This window comes from Durio zibethinus, chromosome 19 (genome assembly GCF_047325235.1).
Source record: "Durio zibethinus cultivar Kanyao isolate XHJ-2024 chromosome 19, ASM4732523v1, whole genome shotgun sequence".
Classification (NCBI taxonomy): Eukaryota; Viridiplantae; Streptophyta; class Magnoliopsida; order Malvales; family Malvaceae; genus Durio; species Durio zibethinus.
This window is the reverse complement of record NC_143180.1, coordinates 21101171-21107811: the sequence shown is the minus strand read 5'-3', so window position 1 is coordinate 21107811 and position 6641 is coordinate 21101171. Positions and strand designations below refer to the sequence as shown.

The following is a 6641-nucleotide window of genomic DNA, read 5'->3' as shown; positions in this document are numbered from 1 at the left end:
GTAGCAAGTAATGAGATCAGTGGTTCCATTCCATTAGAGATAGGGAGGCTGAGTTCAGTTTCCAAGATTTATTTCTTTGATAACCAACTACGTGGTTCTATCCCCGCTTCCATAGGAAACTTGACCTACTTATCTGTTCTCTACTTCTATCTAAACATGTTTTTTGGATCGATACCTCAAGAGATAGGGATGCTTAAATCTCTCACTGACTTTATATTGAGTCAAAATAATTTCTCTGGTTCAATCCCTGCTTCCATAGGAAACATGTCGAAGCTTATGAAGATATATCTTAGCTATAATCATTTATCAGGGCCAATTCCTTCAACGCTCGGCAATCTTACTCATTTGCAATCATTACAATTAGCAGATAACCATCTCAGTGGTCCATTACCCAAAAATTTATGCGGGGTTGGACAACTCGCAAATCTTTCCGTTTTCAACAACAATTTGACGGATCATATCCCACCAACTTTGAAAAATTGCAAAGGTTTAGACAGAGTTAGGCTTGAAGAAAACAACTTTACAGGAAATATATCAGAACCTTTTGCTGTGCATCCGAATTTGAATTACATTTCATTAAGCAACAATAGATTTTATGGTGAACTTTCTCCAAAATGGGGGCAATGTCATAATCTTACAAGCCTACAAATCTCCAATAACAACATTTCTGGAAAGATCCCACTAGAGTTGCAACATGCGACTCAGTTACAGGAACTCGATCTCTCTTCAAATCATCTTGTTGGTGAGATTCCCAAGGAATTAGGAGCATTGACATTGATGTTCCGTCTTCTGCTAAGTGGTAACCAACTTTCAGGCAAAATTCCACCAGAGATTGGAGTTCTTGCAAATCTACAACATCTTAACTTGGCATCAAACTATTTGAGTGGACTGATTCCTAATCAACTTGGAGGCTGCTCAAAGTTATTGGACCTGAATTTGAGCAAGAATAAACTTGGAGAAAGCATTCCATTTTCAGTAAGCTATATAAATGGTCTTGAAAATCTAGATTTAAGTCAGAATTTACTTATTGGGGAGATACCACAACAGCTTGCAAAATTACATTCCTTGGAAATATTGGACCTTTCTCACAATATGCTCAAAGGTTCCATCCCAAATTCTTTTAATGATTTGAAGAGCTTGACAGTTGTGAATATATCTTACAATCAATTAGAAGGCCCTATTCCTAACATTAAGGCATTTCATGAGGCTTCATTTGATGCCTTAAGAAACAATAAAGGCCTATGTGGTAATGCCACTGGACTAACGCCTTGTGCTGTCGCTGCTGCTAGCAACGGTCATAGAAAAAGCACCAAAGTCATCATTTTCATTGTGATTCCATTCTTTTCTCTTCTTTTTCTCTTTATCATGGTTGGAAGTATCCTTATTCTTTGCCAAAAGAACCGAACCAGAAAATCTGAGTCAATAGAGGCACAACTTGGAGAATTTTTCACATTGTGGGGATATAATGGAAGAATACTCTACGAGAACATTATTGAAGCCACTGAAGATTTCAGCTGCAACAATTGCATTGGTTCAGGAGGCTATGGAACTGTTTATAAAGCTGCGCTACCCAATGGTGAGGTGGTTGCTGTGAAGAAACTTCACCAATCTGAAGATAGCATGACTTCGAACAACTTGAAAGCCTTTGAAAGCGAGATTCATGCTTTATCAGAAATAAGTCATTGTAACATTGTGAAGCTGTATGGCTTTTGTTCACATCCAAAGAACCCATTTTTGGTTTATGAGTTTTTAGAAAGGGGAAGTTTGAGAAAGGTGTTAAACAACAAGGACGAGGCAATGGAGTTGGATTGGGAGAAGAGGCTAAATGTTGTAAAAGGAGTGGCCAATGCCTTGTCTTATATGCATCATGACCATTCACCTCCTATAATTCATCAAGACATTTCCAGCAACAATGTTCTTCTGGATTTGGACTATGAGGCTCATATTTCAGATTTTGGCACAGCCAGGCTTTTAAAGCCCGACTCTTCCAATTGGACCTCATTTGTTGGCACTTTCGAGTACATAGCTCCAGATATTTATTAATATCTCTTTTTCTAAGATGCTTTAAACATGTCATCATTCAATTAAAAGTGTTAGTTTTGTGTGCAAATTGATACGTTAAAACAAAGTACAAGTAGTATTAAGATTGTAACTTTTCAAATTTAAGTGTCAAAGAATTTTACTCTAATTCAAGCATCAAATGTGTAATTAATCTTTGAACTTTAACACTTAATTTTTCAATATTCAATATATCAAATTGATGAACAAATGTAAAATCTTATTTAAACCTTTGAATTTTAATTTTCATGTAATCTTTTAAATATTCCCAATTTCTTTTCAACATTATTTTATAATCTTCTCAATATTCTTACATAATAATGTATTGATTAGATATATTTATTGCTTAATAGAGTATATTGATTAGATATACTTTTTTAAGCAGAGTTGGCTTATACAATGAAAGTAGACAAGAGATGTGATGTTTTTAGTTTTGGGGTGCTAACAATGGAAATACTTATGGGGAGGCATCCTGGTGATTTGATTTCATGTTTGTCATCATCGTTATCGGCATCGGCATCAACATCAAAATCAATACTAAATGAAAACCAACTGATATTACTTAAAGATGTGATAGACCAATGCCTCTCACCACCGGGAAGGCAAGTTGCAAAGGATGTTGTCTCTACTACAAAGCTAGCATTTGCATGCTTGAATGGCAGTCCCCAACTTCGGCCAACCATGCGACAAGTTGCTCAAGCCCTTACTTGTCAATCACTTCCATTGCCCAATCCTTTCTCAATCATAAAATTGGGAGAATTGTGGGATCATGAAGTCTGTAGTGGCTAATATTAAGATGCTAGCAATTTGAATAATAATTCTAAGCACGTGTATTTGCTTTCAATCCATTTCTTTTTCTCTTCTTTTGTATTGAAATGTTTAAGCACTCCAGTAATAAAGCTTTTGTAGTGAATCGACTCTGATATAGAACAACTGTGTTTAAGCACTAGATTTGTATGTTCAAGATTTCCTATTTTTGAAATGTAACTAATGGCCAGACTTAAAATTTTGACTTTCAGTATCAGTTGTAATATTTTATTCTAGTACCGATTTGCTATATTACTTTTGCTTTGGAATGCTACAGCAATTCTAATATCACCTTTTTATTTGTTTGAACAAAGAATACAATTGGTGAGCACACCAAATTACAATAAACACAACTTCACACAATAACCTTTTGATTTTATTTTTTACTCGCCATTTATTCTTATACACACTCGTACACATTATTTCTCACAATTTCATTTTTTCAACCTTTTATCATTCACTGCCTTTTAAATCATTCAAAATTTAATTGTAATTGTATTAAGTACACTTGAGACGGGTTTGAGTGATGATTTTGAAGAATATACTTCTAACTTGTACCTTTTTTTACTAAAATGCTAAAAATGTTGTATTTTTCTCAAATTTCTCAGATAAACTTTTATCTCTTTTTTATCCAATTGAAAGTATAAAACATTGTTCTTATTTAATTAAGTCTTATTTTACATGAAAACCACTAAAATTCATTATTTTTACCATATCAATGGTAATAATTGTTTTTGTTAAATCAATTTACACATTGCAAAACATAAAAATTTAAGTTTAATTATCGTTTACATAATATGTAAAGAATGGCTCATATAATAGGGCACATTAGCATCTAAAGAGCTTTTTTATTTTCAATATATGCTTTGTAGATGTTGGCATCATAAAAAGAAATATGGCATATATGCTGATTTGGCAAGAAATAATATTATTTGTTGCATTTTTCATCTAAGAAAAAGAACTTAATGAAACAAAATTATACTCGGATTTAATTAGACAAAAATAAAATTTTTAAGGACTTAATTGGATATAATAAAAGGATGGAGGCTTATATTAAAAATTCATTGATTGATGAGTCATTGACGACATTGAATTTCAAGCTTGCTAGTTAGTCTTCTATTCAAATTTTGAAAAAAATAAAATTTGATGATAGGATAAGATAGTCTTTTACTCATGAAGAAAAGGAGAAGATTTGAGGATTTGAGTTCCAAGAAACAATGTACCATTTGTTTGGAGCAGTTCTTGGTTTTAGCAAATACTTCCATTAATTCTTCTCTATAACAAATGTAGAAAAGTGAAACCAATTTGATTTTGATTCTAAATAAATAAATATATTTACCTTCACTACTTTATATTCAGAGCTTACATATATAGCTGTGTGTGCAAGCCAAAGGTAATTTTGTGCAACAAAGCTTTTTCAATCAATCTAATAAATCATCTTTTCTATGTCCCAAGTTTTCTTCTTTCTCATCCTTGCATTGCTTCAATCGATTCTAGTCTTTGCCTTGGTAATTAGTATCCTTTCAAACTACTTTAGCTACTGCTCCATCCATTGAAACAAAAACCCTTCTAAAATGGAAAGCTGGACTTGAGTAGAGGTGAGCAATTGTTCAGTTGGTCGATTCAATTAAGTTTTAAAAAACTTAAAAACCCAAAAACCTACTTAACCGAACGAAGTTATACAAAGCTAACATCATAAGTAAGCTCTACAATTCAACATCTTTGTCCAATCGAATTTACAACACGTAGAATAGTTCAACATCCAACACTCTTACTGTCAACTGCTTCCTAAGAAAGGACTAACAATTACATCTGAATCATACAATTATGAAACAAAGGTTATATTCAGGAAACAGTTCCTAAGTAGTCACCTTCCAAACTTATCAATGCCTTAAATTTCCTCTCTGCTTCCATCCACTTTGTTCCGATCACAATAAATCGGATGACGACATCCTTCTTAATCTTCGAGTGCTTGTCATTCATGAAGATAGCATTCTCTCCAGGCACATAATGGTAGTCGGGCATTTTTACGTGAGACAGATAGATGTTTTGGATTGGTCCACACTTCAAGAAAACTCCATGTTTTAGTACCTTGTGTACAACTCCTTCCAAAATCTCTCCTCCGAATATCTTGAAGGAGATTCCACTGAAGACAACAGGGAAAAGCACATCCCCAGTGTTCTGTCTAACTCTGCCCTCCCCAATGCTCTCCAGAGTTGTTACAGCTACGAAATATCCAAGATCCTTGGTGGCCTTCTTGCGAGCAAATTTGTCCAAAAGGCGGACCACTATATCCTTTTGGAGCATCAAGCCTTTGGCATCCAAGCTGTCAGGAGGAATTATGACATTCCATAGCAACTGCACCTTGAGAAACATTTTGCAACTGTAATCAAAAGCGAAATGTAAAATAAAAAAAAGAAAAAAAGGTAATTCGCAATGAAACCAATGTCCTTAGAGTAAGAAGAAACAGTATATCAATCTTGAAGAATTCAAAAATCAACTTAGTCCTATCGCAATATCAAGTATGTTAAAGCCAAATTTCAACAATCCAAACAGAAATGAAAAAGATTAGTTTTTAACTAATTGAAAATTTACCAGATTGTAATGAAATATAACCCTACAATGCCCATTTCACATGATCAGCAATGATCAATTCCACGAATGTGGATAGCAGCAAACCCAGAATCAAAATAAAGCAATAATAAACAGATAGTACCAAAGGAAAACTATGGCATTTTCTTCAAGAACAGTCAAAAACTTTTCTATGATCTTATTCAATACAAGCCGGTCAAACAAAATCCTATTGAAATCGTATCTTTTAAACTACAAATGAATACTAGTTTAAACCAACCAAAATTACTAGAACAAAAGTTTCACTCACTAATCATGTGAAAAAGGTTTAAAAGCAAAACAATTACTTGGCCATAAGATTCAGACAAGACAGAACCAAAAACAAAACCAAAATTCCATGTCAAGATAATCTTAATTTCGCAGAATTTGATCAAAGAAAAAGTTCAAAAACAATGAAGACCCATCATTAATTCAAATTTCCCTTCTAAAAAGAAGGACCAAACATGCCATAAAGACCCATACAAGCAAAAACCATTACGAATCAAAGCTTTGTAAATGTAAAAATTAGTATACATGAATAAGATAATTAAAATGATTTGTATTTTCATAATGTCCAAAAAAAGATAAATAAAAACCGAAATTTCTTTTTATCATTATTATTGTGTCGTGATTTAAACAAAACAAAGCAAATTTCAAAAATAAATTGGATATAAACTGAATTACATTACAAAATTTAAAGAATATAAATGGAGTTAAAATTGAGTTCAACAAAATTTATTTTGATTTGGTATTTCAATTCTTTTGTTTTTCTTTCTCTCAGACATGTCTACAGTCTCTTGAATTATGATTTAAAAACAATGTTGTAAAAATATAAACAAATCAAGCTATTCCTGAATTATTTGATTTATTTATTATCAAATCAAGCTTAAATTCAAATTATTTGAATAATAAGTCAAACTTAATTTGAGTAGTTTAATATTTCAGTGAAGAGATTCCAAAGCCTAATAAAATTTATTTTTTGATATATTTAATATATATTTAAATAAATAACAAAAATAGTGTTTGATTTATAATTTCACCTGACCTAACTTGTTCAGTTGACTAGTAGCATATATCAAGCAATTAATAACTGAAATAGCAATAGAGAAAACAAGCACTTATTTATCAAGGTTTTCATATTAAGCAATTTTGCCAGATTGGAGAAT

The 6641-nt window shown here is 32.4% G+C and overlaps 1 pseudogene; it reads right to left on the bottom strand.

The window, feature by feature from the left end:
* Positions 1-4710: 4710 nt before the first annotated feature.
* LOC111309942 (DNA-directed RNA polymerase V subunit 7 pseudogene) lies at positions 4711-5418 on the bottom strand (annotated as a pseudogene).
* Positions 5419-6641: the final 1223 nt, after the last annotated feature.